Source organism: Ovis aries, chromosome 4, assembly GCF_016772045.2.
Source record: "Ovis aries strain OAR_USU_Benz2616 breed Rambouillet chromosome 4, ARS-UI_Ramb_v3.0, whole genome shotgun sequence".
In the NCBI taxonomy this organism is placed as follows: domain Eukaryota; kingdom Metazoa; phylum Chordata; class Mammalia; order Artiodactyla; family Bovidae; genus Ovis; species Ovis aries.
In genome coordinates this window covers 83362768-83383452 of record NC_056057.1, presented here as the reverse complement: position 1 = coordinate 83383452, position 20685 = coordinate 83362768, and the positions used below count along the sequence as shown (strand labels likewise).

The 20685-nt window shown below is 38.4% G+C and overlaps 1 protein-coding gene and 1 non-coding gene across 2 annotated transcripts in view; one reads left to right on the top strand and one right to left on the bottom strand.

The window, feature by feature from the left end:
- The window catches only part of POU6F2 (POU class 6 homeobox 2), a 398314-nt gene that overhangs the window by 40697 nt on the left and 336932 nt on the right, over positions 1–20685 (top strand). The window lies entirely within an intron of this gene.
- On the bottom strand, positions 752–823 carry TRNAS-AGA (transfer RNA serine (anticodon AGA)). Its single transcript has one exon. It is a non-coding gene; the product is annotated as a tRNA-Ser (tRNA).

The window sequence follows — 20685 nt, the reverse complement described above, 5'->3', positions numbered from 1 at the left end:
TATTAGTTGGGAACAAGTACATAACAACAATAATGTAAACATCAAAGACTGACTTATTCAAAAGCAGTGGTGTCATTATTTGGGGAGGGAGCCAAAAGAAGAATGGAGCAAGGGAGAGAGAAAATGGGATAGAGAAGTAAGTTCTCATCTTCCAAATGAGAAAGCTATAAATAATAGCTAAAATAGGAAAATCAAGAAATAGAATGGTGAGCATCTTATTTAGAAATATGAGTATGGAGGGGAACTAAGGAGCAAAGAAGAAGGGGCAGGGTAAGCAGTTTCTCCTATAAGCTTTGTTCTACTTGACTTAAAATCTGCTGCTGTGTTGCTTCAGTAAAAATTAAAAGTGAGTTTACAAGCCTGAAAATCTGATTTATGGAAAAGTAATTTTATTTCAGACCAAAATTAGTAGTGGCTTTGGTTCATTATCATATCATATCTCCATGATTGAGTGCTAAGTTGCTTCAGCTGTGTCCGACTCTTTGCTACCTTATGGACCATAGCCCACCAGGCTCCTCTGTCCATAGAATTCTCCAGGCAAGAATACTTAAGTGGGTTGCCATATCCTCCTCCAGGGCATCTTTCTGACCCAGAAATCGAAACTGCATGTCTCTCGAAAGTGAAAGTGAAGTCGCTCAATCGTGTCTGACTTTGCGACCCTGTGAACTGTAGCCCACCAGGCTCCTTCCCTCCATGGGATTCTCCAGGCAAGACTACCGGAGTAGGTTGCCATTTCCTTCTCCAGGAGATCTTCCCAACCCAGGGATCGAACCTGGGTCTCCCGCATTCTAGGCAGATGCTTTAACCTCTGAGCCACCAGGGAAGCAGTCCCTTGAATTGGCAGGTAGGCTCTTTACCACTAGCACCACCTTGGAAGCCCTATCATATCTCCAGGTTGGTAAAAGTAAATGCTATAAATGGTTCAAATACAAGGTAATGTTTGATAAAACTAAGACTTTGGAATTCATAGAAAAGGAAGGAGTCTGTGATGAATTGAAGGTCTTAGAGAAGGGGCACGCAAGGCCCTTATATGATGCTATTTGCAATGGTGTGTTATAAAAGTTAATGTGCTGCATGGTACGGAGGAATTTTATGCTAATACTTCTTTACCAGAGCTTGACAAGCATTACACCATTTACTGACCAGAAGCCCATTAATTCCTTGTAAATGATAATATTTATGAAACAAATTCAGTACTATATGAAACTTCGTACATCTGGCTCTATAATGCCCTGTGTACTTAATTGTTTATAACACCAGGATAAGACCCCAACCAATGAAACAGACCTCCATCTTTCCTGAAAAGTCATAGTTTTAATAAAAAGCAGCACATTGTACATAATATATTTCTGACTGTTATGTTAATTTGTTGATCAATAAAGTATGCTTCTTTTTTGTGGCTATCCCATGAGAGATATAGATGAAGAGAAACCCAAATTTTCAAATTTATTGACTTAGCTCAGCAAGGTGACCTTTATATCAAAAAATTTTCTATCCCGTTCTTTTGTATTTCATTTTTAAAATGTTAATTTCTTTCCAGAGTCATGAAATCAATCAAAGTGAAATAATGGTAGCATTTATTTAAAAAAATAGAATAAAATAGAATGTTGCAGAACGTTATGGAAAGGAATATTTGTGATATAATTTGAAAAATAACACACAATTCCATATTGCTTCCTTATAAGATACAATTCCATATTGCTTCCTTAATAGAAACCCTATCCCTTTTACTATACCTTTCAAAAACTTCATCCTCATTAGAATCTGCTAGAGCAGTGCCAAGAATAGTGAGAATTATATCAACCAGAGAAATTTGGCAAACCAGCAGTTTTGGTGCTCAACAGAATTTTTAGCCAATTTGCAAAAGTCTTCTAGGCTACTCAGCTATTTTTCAATTCCTTAATGGAAATGTTAACCATGATATATAGTGGAAAAAAAACATTGCTATGCAAAGAATCTCAGTGAGGGCAATCACTGTTCTGTAAAGTTTTATTTCAGTGATAGGTACAGGAGTTCCCAACCTTTTTAGCACCAGCAATTGTTTTGTGGAGTATAATTTTTCCAGAGATGGAGGGTTGGTTTTAGGATATTCAGGCACATTACATTTATCGTGCACTTTATTTCTGTTATTATTACCTTGTGATATATGAGAATCTAGTTTGAGAATCTAATGCCACCACTGATCTCACAGGAGAGAGTTCGTGGTGATGTGAGAGATGGGGAGAATCACGTCCTGTTGTGCAGCGCAGTTCTAACAGGCCAAGGACCACTGCCAGTCCAGGGCCCAGGGTTGGTAACCCCTGGATGGATGGATGGATAGATAGATAGATCAGTCGATAACTAGGGCAAGTTACTTATCCTTTGGGAACCTCAATTTCCTCCTTTGTTGAATAAGAATATCTTCCTCGTATGATTCTTTACAAGATTAAATGTGACGATACCTGTTACACTGTTCCCAGTTCATAGCAGAGAGAAAACCCTCGGTAGAGGCTAGCTTTCATTGTCAAAGGTTTTTTCTCTCCTGGACAAGTCTCTCACCAAAATTTTTTTGCTAAGTGGCCTAGTTAAGCCTGGCAATTTATAAATGACATCCCCAACTTCTCAGGTGGTACTAGTGGTAAACAAATCTGCCTGCCAATGCAGGAAACTTGAGTTTGATCCCTAAGTTGGGAAGATCCCCTGGAGGAAGAAATGGCAACCTGCTCCAGTCTTCTTGCCTGGGAAATCCCATGGACAAAGGAGCCTGGTGGCCTACAGTTGATGGGATCAAGAAGAGTTGGACACAACTGAGCATGCATGCTTAGAGAACCCCAGCTGGTTGGGAAAGATGGGTCAGTATTTGTCTGTCAAAACTCGTGCTTCTCATTCTTCTTCCTTCATTACCTTCTAATATTTCTGCTGTTTTCTTATTTATGTGATTTGGCCAGTGTATCTTTGTTCAAAAATTTTTATGTCCATCAAAAAGGAAAAATTTAATGTGCATTAGCTTAGCTTATTTGATGCCATATAGATAAGTATTTAATAATCAGATTTAGGTAGCATTGGTGATAAGCTGAGAGTAAGTGATCTGATTCCATTCCAATTTTCCTGCCTAATTTGCAATGAAATCTTAAGCCCATCATTTGAAATGTGATTTTGGCAAATATCTGTTTTATGAAATGTGTATAGTATATATACTTTGCAAAAAGATTTTGCACTTCCTGAAATTTGTGCTGCAACCTACTTTTAGTCATGAATTTTCCTTGTGTGTTTAGAATATGGCTAATTTATACCATCAACAGAATTTGCAAGCACTGGGGTTTGGGCACAGCACGAGGAGCAACAGGACCTAGTGGGAAACGCACACACACTTGGAATGAGCAGACCTCCACTCAAAAGCTCCACCTGGTACAGTGGGGCCTGGTGCAAGCTAACCTGTAAAGAGATTCCATTTCTCTGGCAGTTGAATGGGCAAGTTTATAGTCCACTGTGAGAAATAAAGTTTGCAAAGTATTTAGCACAGGGTCCCCTGCAGAATAAGCAGGAAAAGTAGCTTTAACAAAATAATTTGAGGTATACATATACCTGGGAGAGGGGAAAGAGTCTAAGGAAGCAGGAATATTGCCTTTCCCTGATGCTCTTTTCTTTTTTCTTTATTTTAAACTGACCACTTCTGTCTCAACTTGCTTGCTGATTGGGATTCAGCTGGAAACCTAAACTGGGGAGGTCATGGATACAGATGCCTCTCAATGTTCCACCAGTTACGAGCAAGTAATAGACTTAATTTCTTTAAGTTTCCTCTGGCTCAGCTGATAAAGAATCTGCCTGCAATCTAGGAGACCTGGGTTTGATCCCTGGATGGGGAAGATCCCTTGGAGAAGTAAATGGCAACCCGCTCCAGTACTTTTGCCTGGAGAATTCCATGGACAGAGGAGACTGGCAGGCTACAGTCCATGGGATTGCAAAGAGTTGGACATGACTGTGTAACTAACTTTCTTTTGCCTTTTCAAATACAGAACCACTTTCAGTTATTGTGCCAATGAGAACTGATATGCATAAATCAACTGTCATGGAAATAGACAAAAGTATTAATAGTAGGTCCTCAATAGTGCTAAAATGTTGCAAATGGATAATCTGAACAATAGAAGCCACCATTTGGTTTTGCTATATGTCATATGCACTTTCTCTTTCTTTGTCAGCCTGCTTTCCTGTGACAGGGGTACATATTCCCCAGCCCCTGGGGACAACAACTGGATGATTGGTTCCTTCATCATCCAGAAATAGGAAAGCCCCAAACAGATGTAAGTTAATAACCAAGGAATCAAGTGTTCAGAGAGTTGGTAGGAAATAGAACACTTTTTTGATTGGATACTTGCAGGGAAAAAAAGAATTCTTCAAATTTCTTTTCTTTGGACCTAAATTAAAACATCTACTTCTAAAATGTAATTCCTTGTAGTTAAGCACAATTTCTCACATATTACAAAATCAATTGCTTTTGAATTTGGGGGCATTTTCAAAAATCTGTGGATTTTCTTTATTATCCTTTTTGGCTTGACCAGGATTTGAAATACAATGACATTTCTATTATCTCTCACTCATTTTCAAAATGTCTTGGTCATTTTTAAAGCATCTAGTTTGATTGTACTGCCTCATAGCAATGATGCCTCTGTTTCTTGGAGAGGGAGTTTTAGCATTCCTTAATCTTTATGCTATTTTTTATTCTTTTTTAAAATTACAGTGTATATACTGACATTTCAATGACTTCAACATGTCAAGAAGAAAAAACCAAGTAACTTATTTTAGAATCTGTAGATTAATTTTTAAAAGTGTTTGTGTACATACCTATGGTATAGATTACATTGCATCTATGCACACCCCCATGACTATACATGACTAGGAAACCAAAAATGGTCTCCAAGCCTACATAACCTTACCCTACCTTCATTTCCTTGTCTACAGAGTAGGCTTTTCCTGACTTATGCTTGTGTAGATCTGGTGCAGATTAATGAGCCAACATCTATGTAACATTATATCTGAATGCTTAGGGAAACAAGAGCAGTGGGAAAAAACACTCCTGGTTGGTTTGCCAGGAAATTTAGTTTGCTAGTAAATTTTCATCAACACGGAAATTTTATTTATCTTTGCGCATTTTCAGAAATGAAAACGCACCATGAAAATGTAGTGTTTGATGGTCAACAATCATACTTTTTAATGAAATGCCCATCCTTGGAATAAATAACTTCCCGGACAGTGGGAGGACTCTTACTGCCATCATTCTGGTGGCAATAGTAGCTTCCGAGACATATTGGAGAGTGTAATTCTCAAATGTTCTCCTGCACAGTACTATGGGCTCATTTCCTAGAAGCAAATTAAAACCCACAAAACCCAAAAGCCCATTGGTTATAATTGAGTCTTAATAGCAACACCACGGCAAGCATTCAGTGGATATGAATCAATGACTCATAGAACAACTCACTAGTGGCCAAGGTTCTTCTGATAAATTTTCCTGTGTCTCTCTGTAAAACCAAGTATATCTTCAGCAGTAGAATTTACCTACATGTTGGTTGAGACAGCTGGTGGAGGTACAGATACATCCTTAGGTTTCTGGTCAGGCTTTTACTTTTTGTCCCTTCTTTATATTTCCTTTGTGTGTGTGTATGTTCATAGAAGAAAGCAGTGTTGAGGTTGCCTGTGAAAACACTGAGAGATGTACCAAAATAATCCAAGTTTGTATGAAGCCACTAATGTTAAATGTCTATTAAAATGTCAATGTCTTATATAATCTAATAACATTATATATCATAATTTACATAGTATTATAGATCGTGAGCCCTTCTGTGAAGATTCTTATCAGAATCCCCTTTATTTTTTCAATCTTTCTTTTTATTTGCACTTTAACTTCCATGGAAGAATACCATTATTCAGTTCAAAAATGGAAACAAAATCCATGCCTTTAGACTTGAAATCAAGTCCCTACTTTAAAACTTAGGAAGCATGTCCATGTGAGGTAAGCATTTCTGTATCTGTGGCAGTGTGTTAGCAGAAAGATTCCTATACAGTTGGAATTCAACATTAGATGGTATTTTAAAAGCTGAAATTAGATTCTCTGCTTTGATTATTCCATTGTGGGTCCCCAGTTATATTTTAGTGTCCTTCACCCTTTCCTCCTTTATTATTTATAACCCGTACTCTTTGAGCAATGACCAGTACTAATCTGTAACCTTCTGTCCCTCTGCCTGATTCGCTGCCTCTTTTGAAATTCCAAGATTGAAGCATATATTCTGAGACTTTCTGTTAAAAAATATATTACATTTTTTTCATATTTCTGAGCCTGAAATGAGAGTCAGTGCTGGGTTTGCTTGTCTCATTCATTTTCAGCAGGCTGGCTTAAAATAAGAGAGAGAAAAAAAAAAGAGGGGGAGTAGAGAGAGAAAGTATAGAGATGTCACACTTTTATATTCATTATGTTATAATATCTCTCACATGAGCACACAGATATACTTTTGCGTACACATTTTTACTTTTTTCTGTTTTTTTTTTTTGTTGTTGTTTTTTTTTTTTTTGCTCTCTTGATTGCTAGATTAATGCATTGGGTCTTTCTTATTTCCCTTGTCTTGCTTTGTTCCCCCTCTATCCACAGTAGCTAGACCTAAATAATAATAAAAACAAAGAATAGCAATTCATTTGTATTTGGTGTGCATTAAAAAGAAGTGGGGCAGAAAGCAGCATTAGTGGTAAATTCCCTGAGGACCCAAGATTCCCACCGGTTCCAGTCTCCTGAATGGTGCCTGTCCCTCCCACGCAGCTAATGACTGAAATAGGATCCATTGCCACCGGGAGCTTTTAATTTCTTTACATTGTTCAGGTTGCTCTGATGCGATGCAAAGTGACAGCTTCCATTTCAGGCTGCCTCATTATCAGCTCTTACACCAGACAGCCAGGATATACATCTTTATCTGCACATTGGAATTAACCCTCATCGCTATGAAAACTGAATTTGGCTTGGCTGAGGTATGTGGTATAAAGTCACGTGGGCCTGTGTACAAACCATGTCATAGCCAAAGAAAAGGAACGTGGAGGCAAGGCATGGATTCTTCAGGAATCACAAACTGAAAAGCTTCAGTTTGGTTCAAATCCACCACTTAAAGGGCAATAAAACTTCTGAGGAAGGTCCAGCTGTGAGACGGTGAAGGCAAATTTAAGATGTAGATCTGGAAAAGGATGTAAGGCTCCTTGGTTTTCTGCTGTCTACTCCTGACTGGTTAGACTCAGCCATGACCATGCAGTCATTGTCAGATATTGGGTCAGTCTGTGCCAGTTAAGTATGTATCCTGAGTTTCTTTTTCTTCTAGGAATGTCTTCATGAACTATGGCATGGTTCATGGATTTCTGCCAAGTTCAGTCTTTGTTTAAAAATTGAAGTTATCAAATCTGGCCTTAGCTTCTCCTAAGCAGGCCACAGCCAACAATTCAGAGTCCAGATTCTCAGTATTTTAATAATCTATTGCCCTTCATTTGAAGACTGATCCTCTCTAATGCTGCATATGAGAAAGCTGAAACCCTTTGTGTGTATAATCTTTCTTAAATTTACACAGAGATATGTACACACAGATATTTATAATCTATACCAAGGTATACTTACGTGCAAGATGTTTACTGGTGTTGAGTGTAGAGAGTGAGTTTGCTCAGTGGGCTAGAGAAATAAGTAAAAGATTGAAAAGTACTTGAAATATGTTTTAGATATACTTTCCAACCACCATTCAGTAGAAATTAAATGTGAGCCACATGCTCAGTCACTTCAGTCATGTCTGACTCTTTTGCAACCCTATGAACTGTAGCCCCCCAGGCTCCTCTGTCCATGGGATTTTCCAGGCAAGAATACCAGAGTGGGTTGCCATGTCCTTCTCCAGGAGATCTTCCCTACCCAGGGATCAAACCCACATCTCCTGCATTGCAAATGGATTCTAACCTACCTGGGAAATCCCATATGTAATTTTAAATTTTCTAGTAAGCACATTTAAGAAGTAAAAAGAAACAGGTGAAATAAGTTTTGAAAAATTTATTTAATCTAATATATATATAAAATGCTACCATTTCAACATGTACATTAAAATTGTATATGGGTTCAAGTTAAAATTATTGGGATATTTTATATTCTTCTTATTTGTATTTATAGTCTTTCAAATCCTATATGTCATTTACACTTCACAGCACATTGCAATCAGACTTGGCAGATTTGAAGTGCTCAAATATCCGCATGTGGCTTGTGACTGCTGTAACAGACAGCAGAACTTTAGACAGACATAGTGACTCTTGAGAAGTTATTATTCCTTTACCAAAATGTGGCCAGTTGAAAAATAACGAAGAGGAATTATTTTAGTCTGTTCTGGCTGCTATAACAAAGTATCATAACAAACTAGTGGCTTAAAAAAATCCTACAGATTCCACATATAAGTGATATCACGCAGTATTTGTCTTTCTGTGTCTGACTTATTTCACTTTAGCATAATGCCTTCCAAAGCCATCCGTGTTGGTGCAAATGGCGAAATTTCATTCTTTTTTTAGGGCTGAGTAGTATCCCATCGTATGTATCTAGCACACCTTCTTTATATATTCATTGGTCAATGGACATTTAGATTGCTTTCATGTCTTGGCTATTGTGAATAGTGCTTTTATGAACACTGGGGTGCATATATCTTTTTGAATTAGTGTTTTTGTTTTTTTTTGGATATATACCCAGGAATGGAATTGCTGGGTCACATGGTAATTCTGTTTTTAAAGAAACCTCCGTACTGCTTTCCACAGTGGCTGCACCAGTGTACAACAAGATAGTGAATACAACAAAAAAAAGTAGCAGCCTGAAAGCCAGAAAGAGATTTTCCACCAGACCTGACCATGTTGATATTCCAATCTTGGACTTTCAGTCTACAGAACTATATGTATATATAATGTCCATTGTTCATAAAAAAAAAAGAAGTAGAAACAGACTCACAGATGTAGAGAACAAACTAGTGGTTACCAGGGAGGAGAGGGCAGGGCTGGGGTGGGCAAATGGGAGGTACAAACCACTGGGTATAAGACAGGCTCAAGATTGTATAACATATACAACAAGGGAAATATAGCCAATATTTTGTAATAACTGTAAATGGAGTGTAACCTTTTAAAATCATGTAAAATTTAAGCAAATTAAAAAAAAATTATCCACTCAGAAATATTATTTCTCACAGTGCTTAGAAGTAAGTCCCAGATCAGGCTGCTAGCCTGATTAGGTTCTCATTCAAACCCTCTTCTGGGTTGCACAGACAAACTCTCAAGTATGTCCTGGCCTGGTACAAGGGGTGAGAGATCTTTGTGAGGTCTTTTTTTATGAGAACGTTCATCTCATTAATGTGGACCCCACCCCATGATCTAAGTACCTCCCAAATTCCCTACCTCTTAATGCCATCATATTGGGCATTAGGATGTCAATATATGACATTCGGAGGGAAACAAACATTAAGACCATAGCAGGGCTCTTGACAGTATCTTGGTTTAAGCAACTAGCATTCAATCAGTAGTTCATTCAACCAGTATCCAGGGCCTGTTATGTACTGGGCATGTAAGGAATGCAAGGGACTATCTTGTAGGAGTAGGGGTGGTATATAAGAAGACACTGACTCGTTTGGGTAAACTCCAGGAGTTGGTGATGGACAGGGAGGCCTGGCGTGCTGCGATTCATGGGGTCGCAAGAAGTCAGACACGACTGAGCGACTGAACTGACTGATAAGAAGACAAAAAAGGTCTCTTCCATCATAAAGCTGACATTACAGTGAAGGGTACAGGAAGAGAGAGATAGACAAATAAGTAACCCATCAGATGGACAAAATAAAACAGGGGAGAGAACTAGAGAGTGATGGGGTTGCCATGCTGGATTGGATGGGGTGACAAAGGTGTCTGGTAAGGGGACATTTGAGCAGAGACCTCAAATGAAGGGAGACATTGAGTCCTGTGGCTCTCTGAGGAAAGACTGCTTCAGGGAGCAACTGCAAAGGCCCTGAGGCAGGAGAATAAATTTTATATTCTCCAGTAGGCCACTGTAAGAACTCTGGCTTTAATTGAAAGTTCTGAGCCAAGATATAACAAGATCTATCTGGATTTTCCATGGAGAGGAGACAGTTTAGCATTCTGCTTAAACATCTGAGTAATATTTATGTGTGTATGCATTTATATTTGTATTTCTTTGTGTTTACATACTTTTTTTGTTTGTTTGTTTATCTACTTTTAAGCATATCATCACTCGAAGATTAAATTCAGTATGGAGCAAAATGACATTTCTAAATTCTAGTCAAACAATGCTATTGTTCATCAAGGAATTAATGATGAGATCTGCCTCATCAGAGAGGAACCAAATCCTGGACATAAATTGCACGTTAGGGCAGAGATCAGGCAGTTAAGTCTGAATATAAGCAAAAAATGGGATGTGCAGATTACTGCATAGAAATTCGTTGTAATAGATGTGTATCTTATTTTGATGATTAGCAATGGGAAATATACTTGCATAAGGACTGCATGTTTGGGCTTCTTGGTGTGTGCAGGTAGAATTCTAGTCTGCTGTCAGTCTTTACACAAAATTCTGATTATCAACAGTGATGAATGTACACAGGATGGTATTGGTAGTATTTTCATCTTATTCAAAGTGTGTATCACTAGGAAATAAGAAAGAAAACCAAAGGTATCCAGTTGCTTGAATCTATGATTGCCATGTGTTCTCAAGCAGCCTCGCAGCCAGATATAAGCCATTTCTTATCTCCTATTAGAATCACAAGTTATTCCTGCTCCCTGATTTAAGTTTTCTGCAGAGTGAAAAAAAGTACATTTACCTCTGAAAAGGAATTCAACTGAAATTCTGTGGAAGTATATTGGACTCTAAGAACAAATCTCTTGCCAGCATCCTTATTTAGTAAAAGACTCTCTAAATGCAGTTAGGATGAAATCCAGGATCAAGGTAAGAGTGGATATTGCTTTTAGAATATCATGGGGAAAATAAACATATCTGAAAAGACATGAATGCCCCTCAGGAGTTCAGACTGAATAAAAAAGTCTGGCGAAGGATTCAAACGGGAGAGTCTTTATCTTGGTAATTGGTTATTTCTTAGTGTGGTCAGAAAAATTGTTTTTAAGTTGTGGTTGGTCATTATAACAGTGCTTTCTTGGGAGAATAGCTCTCTTGTTGAGAATCTCAAGATTCAGTAACACCAAAGAAGTCAGAATCCCAAGCTCCATGAGAGCAGAAATTGTGCTTATCCTGTTCAGCATTACATTCTTATTGTCTACAAGGGCACTTACTCTACAATAGATGCTCTAGAAATATCAGTGAGATGAAATTTGACCTGAATGGACTTAAGTATAAAATATTCTTTAAGAAAACCTTTAGAACTACAACCGATTCCCCTCCCCCATGCCCCCATCTTCAGTTTAACTGACAATGGACTTATGTGATTTGGTTTTCAAGTAATGGATGTTCTTTGGCATTTAATCATAATGGCTGTTTTTCAGTTGGAATGTTATACTCAAACTACTAACAAAATGTGTTTCATGTGTCCAGATGCCTGATAGATAGTTGTTAAATAGAGTCAGACGTCTGGCCCCTTACTCATTATTTTTGACATAATTTGAGAATTTTTTTCCCATCAGATAACAATTCAAACTTTAGCATTATTATAAGTATTATAAAATTTTTTTCACAGCATAGACTAAAAGAATATAATTTTTAAAAAAACTAAAGAAAAGTGTGTGTGCATTTTAATGTCTTTTTCTTTCTGTAGGATCTGCTTTATTAACTGGGGAAATTACATTTTGTTATAAGAAAAAAACAGAATGAATGAACGTCATCAAATTCAAGTAAATTCTCACTCTTGGAAGGCAAAGCAACACTGTAGCTCTAGAACAGGTGACTTGCATTTTTCCTTAAGAATTTTAGTCTTTATAGGATACCCAAGTTAGACCCACAAAGACTGTCCTATTTGACTTGATTGACAATGTATGAAACTGCATCAGAGCTGTAAAAAAATTCACTTGGGAGAAGTCACGTAGGTACAGCCAACACACTGAGCTGAGTGTGCTAGGGCTTGGAATTTTCCAACTGAAAGTGTTTCCTTCTCTCCCTACACAAAAGTAAAATGAAACTATCAATACATGTAACAAACGAGGGAATCCTTCCTAGATTGTCTTTTAGAAAACAGTTTGCCAAATATATATAGAAAGGGCACAGTGAAGTTTATTACTCAGAAGAACAACAGAAAATACGTGTTTTTCAAATAGGAAGAAAATGACTTGTTTGTAAAAAAACAATCTCTCCTGGACGAATGTCCTCAAATGCGTCTGAAATTTTAAGATGCTAAGTCGGGTTTGGCTGGGATTGTCCGTCACCCTGAATGAACAAGTGGTATCTTCAAAGGTGCTGTTTAATTAAAAGCGCACACTTGGGATCTCCTTTCCGGGCATTTGGGAGGCATCTGGGCCGTCAACCCTCCCACCTGCTGCCCGGCGCGCAGCCTGCGCTGTCACCGTGGCTCGCAGAGGCAGGTGAAGCTGGTACAGAACCACTTTCACAGTCCAGAAAGCATGACATTCCCTGTTACCAGTGGGAGGAAAGGCTAATTGAGAAGTGTGTATAAAGGCTGTAATGAGTAGCATTTACATGTATTGATTAGAAGTAGGGCCACCGTTTCTCATTTATCACCACCGGCAGCTGTGAAATTTTCCCCACGTCGATTGGCACGGCTCATATTCCCGCTCCTCTAGTTCTTTATTGCTTTTTCTTCCCCTTCTCCTCCTGAAGCAGAGGGCTGATCCACGGGCTGGAATGGCCTGGTAATTACTCCAGCTCCTCCACCAGCTGCCACAATTGCCAAACCGCTGGAGTGAAAAATTCCATCCCGCATTTCCGATTTTTTACATTACCATTGCATAATCATATTTGACGAATAATTAACCTGGGTTAATACTTCAGGGAGCCATTTGCAAGTAAATTGATAAGCTGAGTGCTGTAACGGCGCACGAGGGCTGGCAATGGGGGTGACATGCTGCTGCTGGGGCCTGGGAGCATCCAGGGGAGAGAGTATGCCTTCTGACCACCTAAATCCACCTCTGATGCCAGCTTTTAACAAGAGCCCTTGACCGTGACTCAGTTGGATCAGAGGAACAAGGATACTAAATCTAAGGTCACCTTGAATGACTGGGAGCTCCTCTTTCCTAAAGGATTACCCTCATTGTCCATATCCTGGCAGTGGAATGGATATTTTAAGTGCTATCAGCCCATTGTGAGAAATAGACTAGCTCAGGAGATTGTGGGTTGGTATTTAGGAAAATATTAGCTTGATTTTGCTTTATCTTCTGATGTTTCACCGAAGCATGGAGAGGCTTCCCTCTAGTACAAGTGGGGTCATTTCAGAAGTAAAAGAAAGATGTACTACTAAATCTATCTATGTTAGTATGTGACAGGAAGAATGCTTAGAAGTCAATAATAACCATATTTCCAGATTGAAAATAAATGGTCTGGCCATTTTGGAAAACTCTTTGTAGGACTAGTCACAGAAGAACACCAAAGTCTAACCATCTGAATTTAGTGTTGTTCATAAACAACACTGTATTTTGTGGCCAAATGGGATATTGAATTTTTTTTCTGTTGCCTAATTCTGCTACCTCTTGATTTCTTATCTCTTTGCTGTTCATTTTAGGCGATGGTCTCTTTCAAGGCTCATCAAGGGTATAAGGGCTAACTTTATGATTTCAGAGATATTTGTGTCACGCAGGCTGGGCTTTGAGATGTGAGCTGACTATCCTGCAAGTGGAATCGGTGGTGTGTACAAGCCAGACAGAGTCAGCACTCAGCATTTGTCACCGCATGAGGCATTGCAAGGAAAAGCAGTTCCTTTCAGACTCAACCGTAGCACTAAGTGAAATCAATGGCCAAACAATCTAACACAATTGGTCACATATTGATAGAATTAAACACTGCTGTTAACGTGACTTGTCATTGATCTGACAAAAATGGAGTTCAGGGTAAGAGTAGCCTGAAGCCTTTCAACTCTGTGTTTATGGGGAAGGGCCAAGAGAAAAGAGAATGATTTAGCGCCATCTGCTTAAACCATGATTTTGTTTTCTCTAGCCACCATACTTCACAATGGAATACACATTGAGCATCTGTTTTTTCCACTGGTAACATGGAAGGGGGAATTAGAGGTAGCTCATTTAAAGTTCAGATTTGATGTTTTACTCAAGGAATATCTTCTTGGTGGTGTGTGAGATTACCTCATGGACAGAAGTCCTAGAGATTCGTGTGGACAATGAAACAAATCAACCTAATTCCTAAAAGATCACATTCTACCCTATTCCATATCACTGCCTAGGAAAAGGAATCTTCTTTTCAAATACAAATTCTAAGAGGGTTTTCCATCCTTTACATGAAATCAAATCATACTGCAAAAAATTACAGCCGGGAGAGCCAGGCCATATCATTCCTCACGGGACCTCTGGGCGCTGGAGTCAGCTGCTTCCGGGCTCCATCCGCCATAGGCACACGTAAGACTGATAAGAGACTGTCCCAGTCGGAGCAAGTCAGCTGCTGCATGTAGCCTGAATCTGTGGTTTGAGCCAGAGTAGCCACATCAGTTGCTGTTTCCAGGGGTATTTTGAAAGAGGAAGCAGGGCTATGTCAGTGCCTTGTCTCTGCCGTGAATAAAGTCAAGAGATGGAATATGTTTGAGAGGAAGGATCTGTCTCCTTACTGTGTTTCATAATGACTGCAGGTGCATTGGTGAATATACTCAAGGATTTGAATATGAAATCTTTTTCTCCTTTATGTAGCCCACTTAAGTTTCTTCAAAGTATTCTCACAGTCTACAATTATGCATTTTTTTAGCAGTTTACTGTCTTCCCCCAAAGAAGGTAGACTCCATGAATACGATAACATTGTCTATCTTGTTCTCTGTAATATCACCTTAATGCAAAACCATGATCAGAGTAACAGCCTGTTGTTTGGTAGATTGTGCTGAACACTGTTTTACTCTGGAGTGGGGGCTGTTAACATCGACTACAATGTGCAACCTGTATAAGCTCTACATGGTAGCCCTGACAAACCAGAACACAGGAGACAATCTCTTTGAAACGAATGAATGAATTTTTTTCTTATGTTAATATGGACCTATAAAATACCACTTTCTTTTATTTAAGTAGCTAATTTTTTATTGCAGTATAGTTAAATGACAATGTGTTAATTACTGCTGTACAGCAAAGTGACTCAGTTATGCATATAAATATATTATTTTTCATATTCTTTTCCATTATGGTTTATCACAGTATATTGAATACAGTTCCCTGTACTGTACAGTAGGCCCTTGTTGTTTATCCATTTTACATATACCATTTTCATCTGCTCATGCTGAATGCCCAGTCCAACCCTTTCCTACGCCCCTCCCCTTGGCAAGCACCAATCTATTCTCTATGTCCCTGATTTTGTTTCATAGATACCTTCATTTGTATCATATTTTAAATTCCACATATGTGATATCATATGGTATTTGTCTTTTTTTTCTGGCTTACTTCACTTAGTATGATAATCTCCAGCTCCATCCATGTTGCTGCAGATGATATTATTTTGTTCCTTTTATGGCCAAGTAGTGTTCTATTGCATATATGTACCATATCTTCTTTTTTCATTCATCTGTTGATGGACATTTAAGTTGTTTCCATGTCTTGGTTATTGTGAGCAGTGTTGCTATGAACACTGGGTTGATTGTACCTTTTGAATTATAAACTTGTCTAGATTTATGCTCAGGACTGTTCGTGTGTATGCTCAGTTGCTCAGTTATGTCCAACTCTTTGTGACCCCATGGACTGTAGCTCTCCAGGCCCCTCTGTCCATGGCATTTTCCAGGCAAGAATATTGGAGTGGATTGCCATTTCCTACTCCAAGAGATCTTCCTGACCCAGGAATCAAACCTGCGTCTCCTGAATCTCTTGCATTGAGAGCCAGATTCTTTACCACTGCACCACCTGGAAAACCCATGCAAGACTGGATCTGCTGCTACTGCTAAGTTGCTTCAGTCATGTCCGACTCTATGCGACGCCACAGACGGCAGCCCACCAGGCTCTCCCGTCCCTGGGATTCTCTAGGCAAAACACTGGAGTGGGTTGCCATTTCCTTCTCCAATGTATGAAAGTGAAAAGGGAAAGTGAAGTCACTCAGTCATGTCCGACTCCTAGCGACCCCGTGGACTGCAGCCTACCAGGCTCCTCCGCCCATGGGATTTTCCAGGCAAGAATACTGGAGTGGGTTGCCATTGCCTTCTCCAAAGACTGGATCATATGGTAACTATTTTTAGTTTTTTTTGAGGAACTTCCATACTGCTTTCCACAGTGGCTGCACCAACTTACATTCCCATCAACAGTGTAAGAGGGTTCCCTTTTCTCCACAGGCTCCCCAGCATTTGTTATTTGTGGACTTTTTAATGATGGCCATTCTGACCAACATGAAAATACCAATTTCTTTATTGCTAAATAATGCATCACTATCCAGCAGTGGTTCTTTAGCACGCATGTGAATCATTAAGGAATTTTTCTCAAGCACAAATTGGTGAGCCTCACTCCCATGGCCCCTAATTTAGCAGATCTGAGGTGGGCCACAAAAAGTGGCATTTTACCACATTCCCAGATGGAGCTAATGCTGGTCCAGAACTACTGCTAAGAGACCCACACATTATGAGGGCGCTAAAGGCAATGAGAGATGATACCAATGACGATTCCTCTTTCACCTCCATTCTACCTTTCACATTGTAATTTCAGTGCTATTATCCTGAAGAACCAATCAAATATAAGCTTTAACCCTGCTGTCAACTTCTGATGGCTCCTTGTATCTGGAGCACAAAGTCCAAGTGCTTTCACACAGTGCTGAAAGTCAGCTGCCGTCATTGAGAGTCATCAACCTTTCTCCTCTACTGCAACCCAAACCCTATGAGTGAGCGCTGGGCACAATAGAACTATAAATCTCATCTCTGGCTGTGTATCAAAACCATCCATGGAGCTCTCCCAGAACAGAGATGCCTGAATCCCTGTTCCAGAGATTCTGATTCATAGCTCCCAGTTGAGACCTGCCTTTTGAAAAAACGTCACAGATAATTCTGATGCACAGTTGCCCTAAACTATCAACTTATGAGGTGTGAGCAAGGTTGTCGTCAAAGGCCAGTTTGTAATTTTATCACCTTTCATGTTAAAAAATGAATAAAAAGGAAATAATTAAATTATATCAAGAACAGTAAAAGAAAAAATATAGACTGACATAAAAATAAAGACAAGAGAATTCAGTAAATTAGAAAACTTAAAAACAAAAGAAGGAACTTCCCTGGTGGTCCAGTGGTTAAGAATCTGCCTTCCAATGCAGGGGGCTTGGCTTTGATCCCTGGTGGGGAAACTAAGATCTCACAAGCTGCATGATGCAGCCAAAAAGAAAATAGATCTTGAAGAAACTAAGATACTCAAGCCTCTGATCGATATTAATACATTAATAAATATACCCCAAGAAATTTGGAAAATGGATGATAGGCAACTTTATGAGAAAGCAATTATAAACATGGCTCAATAACTTTAAAAAATACCAAATGTATTCTATTAGCTCAACAAATATTTACCAAGTACTTTGTATCAGGCACTGTCGTAGGCAGAGGGATAAAAATCCCAGCCCTTGTGAAGTTTGCTTTTTATGAACCCAAACGTCAAACTCTAATAGCCTGTACATAGAGGGAAATAGACCAATTACATATATAAATAAAGATGAATAAATTTAAGTAAAAGACCAGCACACTAAAAGTTCAACAACCCATTGAAAGAGTACTCATTTATACTCATTCCAGGATTTTAATGATAGTTTAATAATAGCAAGTGCATTAACATAAAGCATCAAATCCATAAGTCCACTAGTTTTAAGAATGTTGATCTCAGTAAATGCTAGAAAGGTATTCAGTGAAATGAACTGTCTATTCCCAATAAAAATCACTTGGAACACTAAGAAAGGAGAATATTCCCTCAACCTGATAAAGGGTATCTGAAGCCAAGACATCATACTTCATGTTGAGACAGTGGAGGAATTTCCATGTTAACCGGAGACAAGAGATGAATTCTTACTGTCACCGTGGTTATTTAGTGTTGTCTGAAAGTACAGGCAAATACAATAAACCATGAAAATAAGAAGCATAGCTATAGAAAAGAGAGATAAAATTATGGTTATATGATGGCAGCATGATTAGACACATCTAGGAAATCCAGGGCAACAACTAAATAATGTTTTGAATTAATAAGCAAGTTCATCAACAGTAGATGGCTGCAAGATAAATATAGAAGCATCAGTGACAGTTCTATATAACAGCAATAAACATGTTAGAAGATATAGTGGCAACAAGAACTATGAATTATCAAGGCATGTGTGACACCTATATGAAGAAAACTACAACATTTTATTGAGCAATATAAAAGCAGATTTAAATAAATGGAAGTGCAGATGCATTCTTAGATGGAAATACCATAAAATAAAATGATCTTTCTTTCCCCCCTAATTAACAGTTTTCATATAATGCCAATCAAAATCTGTATGAGATTATTCAGCTATTTTGACAAAACCTAAGTATAAAAAATTAAAAATTATGAAATACAAACATTTCTTAAAAAAAGTAAATGATGGAGAGAGTAGAGTAGAACTTGCCCTACTAGATACTGAAATGCATTATAATGGTATAAATGCTGAAATAGCAAGGTACTGTCCTGAGAATTAAAGGTCCACTCAAACAATAGCTTACCTCCTAGACAGATCCTAGGATATGTGAATGTTACGGCAGTGTGACTGGAACAGTATGTTCAAAGGTCCTGGGGTAGAAGGGGGTTGCCATGTTGAAGAACTGAAGTCTAATGTGGCTGGGGTTCAAATAAGTTTAGTACACATTGAAGCAAACTTTTTTTGAAAGTAATTTTCATATTCTTATAAAATATGCAATCTTAAATACAGGAATAAGGTCTTTGTCTCAGTGATTTTTCCTCATAGAATCCCAGAAGTGAATAATAAAGGTGCATATTAGGTATAAAAATGATTCCTTAAACATTGTTAATAATAATATTGAAACTCAAAATAAATGACTAGCAACAAGGAAAATGTGAAATAAATTATGGAACGTCCATAAATTGAAATGCTTTGAAACTATTAGCAAATGTGATTCAAATGTGTATTTTCAGTACATGAAGTGAAAAAAAGGTTCAAACTATACTCACTGTACAATCCCAACTTTATTCAATATGTATACATGTAAAATATCCTAAAATATATCATATTATTACCAATGATTACTCTGACATGTTGAGTTTGTAGATTTCTTAATAGTTATAAAAATTTTAAATTTTCAAGATTTACAGCTGTCATAAAATAAATACTAATAAGCGCAACATAAACATAAAATATCCTTATGTCATTTCATGCCCAGCTCAACTATTACATCCTCTGTGAATTCTTCAGATTTCCTAATTGCAATTAATCTTCCCTCTCCTGAATTCTTAAAACTCCACATATCTCTTTACAATCCTGTATATAACAGTCCTGGGTGAGTTAAATGTCTGTACCCCTATCATTTTAGTTAATTGCCTCCATTTAATTCTAAGCTCCTCTGGGTTGCCCATCTTGACTAAAGATTTCCCATGGGAATAGTCTAAAACCCTGAACAGAGGTGTCCAAAGCCTATGGTCATGTAACCATACAACTAGCACAGAGACCAAGGAACAGGAGTGCAAAGTTTTGACTGTCTTAGCAAATGGATATCTTTATGTGTATTATAGGAATTGGGAATCTGAAATATTGTGCTACTGATTTAGATGGTTGGTACTTTTCTACATACTTGTTGAATGCAAGGCAAGAGGGTAATGTAGTAATTACTAACAAGACATTTTAGCTTCGGAAATATTAACTTTCCTGAGCATCAGTTTCTTCATCTATAAAATTTGGAGAACAATATTATTTACTGGTAGGTGGAGGTGAAAAATAAGATGATGCATGTTTACAGGCAAAATGTCTGGCCCCGCAATGAGTCTTTTATGTAGCAAATACATCATCAGGAGAGTTCATTTGTTTTCAATAGTCTGGCTGGAATGTCTTGCATCTTTCTCTTCGACTGTGTAAAGTCAGGGTTTGAGAATTTCCCTCTCCCCCATCTTGTGCTTCCATTCAATAAACTGTAACTTATCCCCCTGTCTGGAGGGAGAGCTATCATTCATTGCAGGGATCAGCTTTATGGTCAGGAGCCTACATTTAACACTGGTACCATCTTGAAATCTGTTAATAATTTGAACAAGAGGCCCCATGTTTTCATTTTGCACCAGGCTCTGCAACTTTTGTAGGTAGCCCCATTCAGTAGGCTCTCCAATCTACATTAGGCTTCCCTGGTAGCTCAGATGGTAAAGAATCTGCCTGCAATTTAGAACAGGTTCAATCCCTGGGTTGGGAAGATCCCCTAGAGAAGGGCATGGCAACCCATTCCAATATTCTTGTCTGGAGAATTCCATGGACAGAGGAGCCTGGTGGGCTACAGTCTATGGGGTTGCAAAGAGTCGGACACGACCAAGCAACTAACACACACCCATCTTACTGATTCCCACGGTGGTCACTGGAAGGTTATGCTCACCAATGGACTGTCT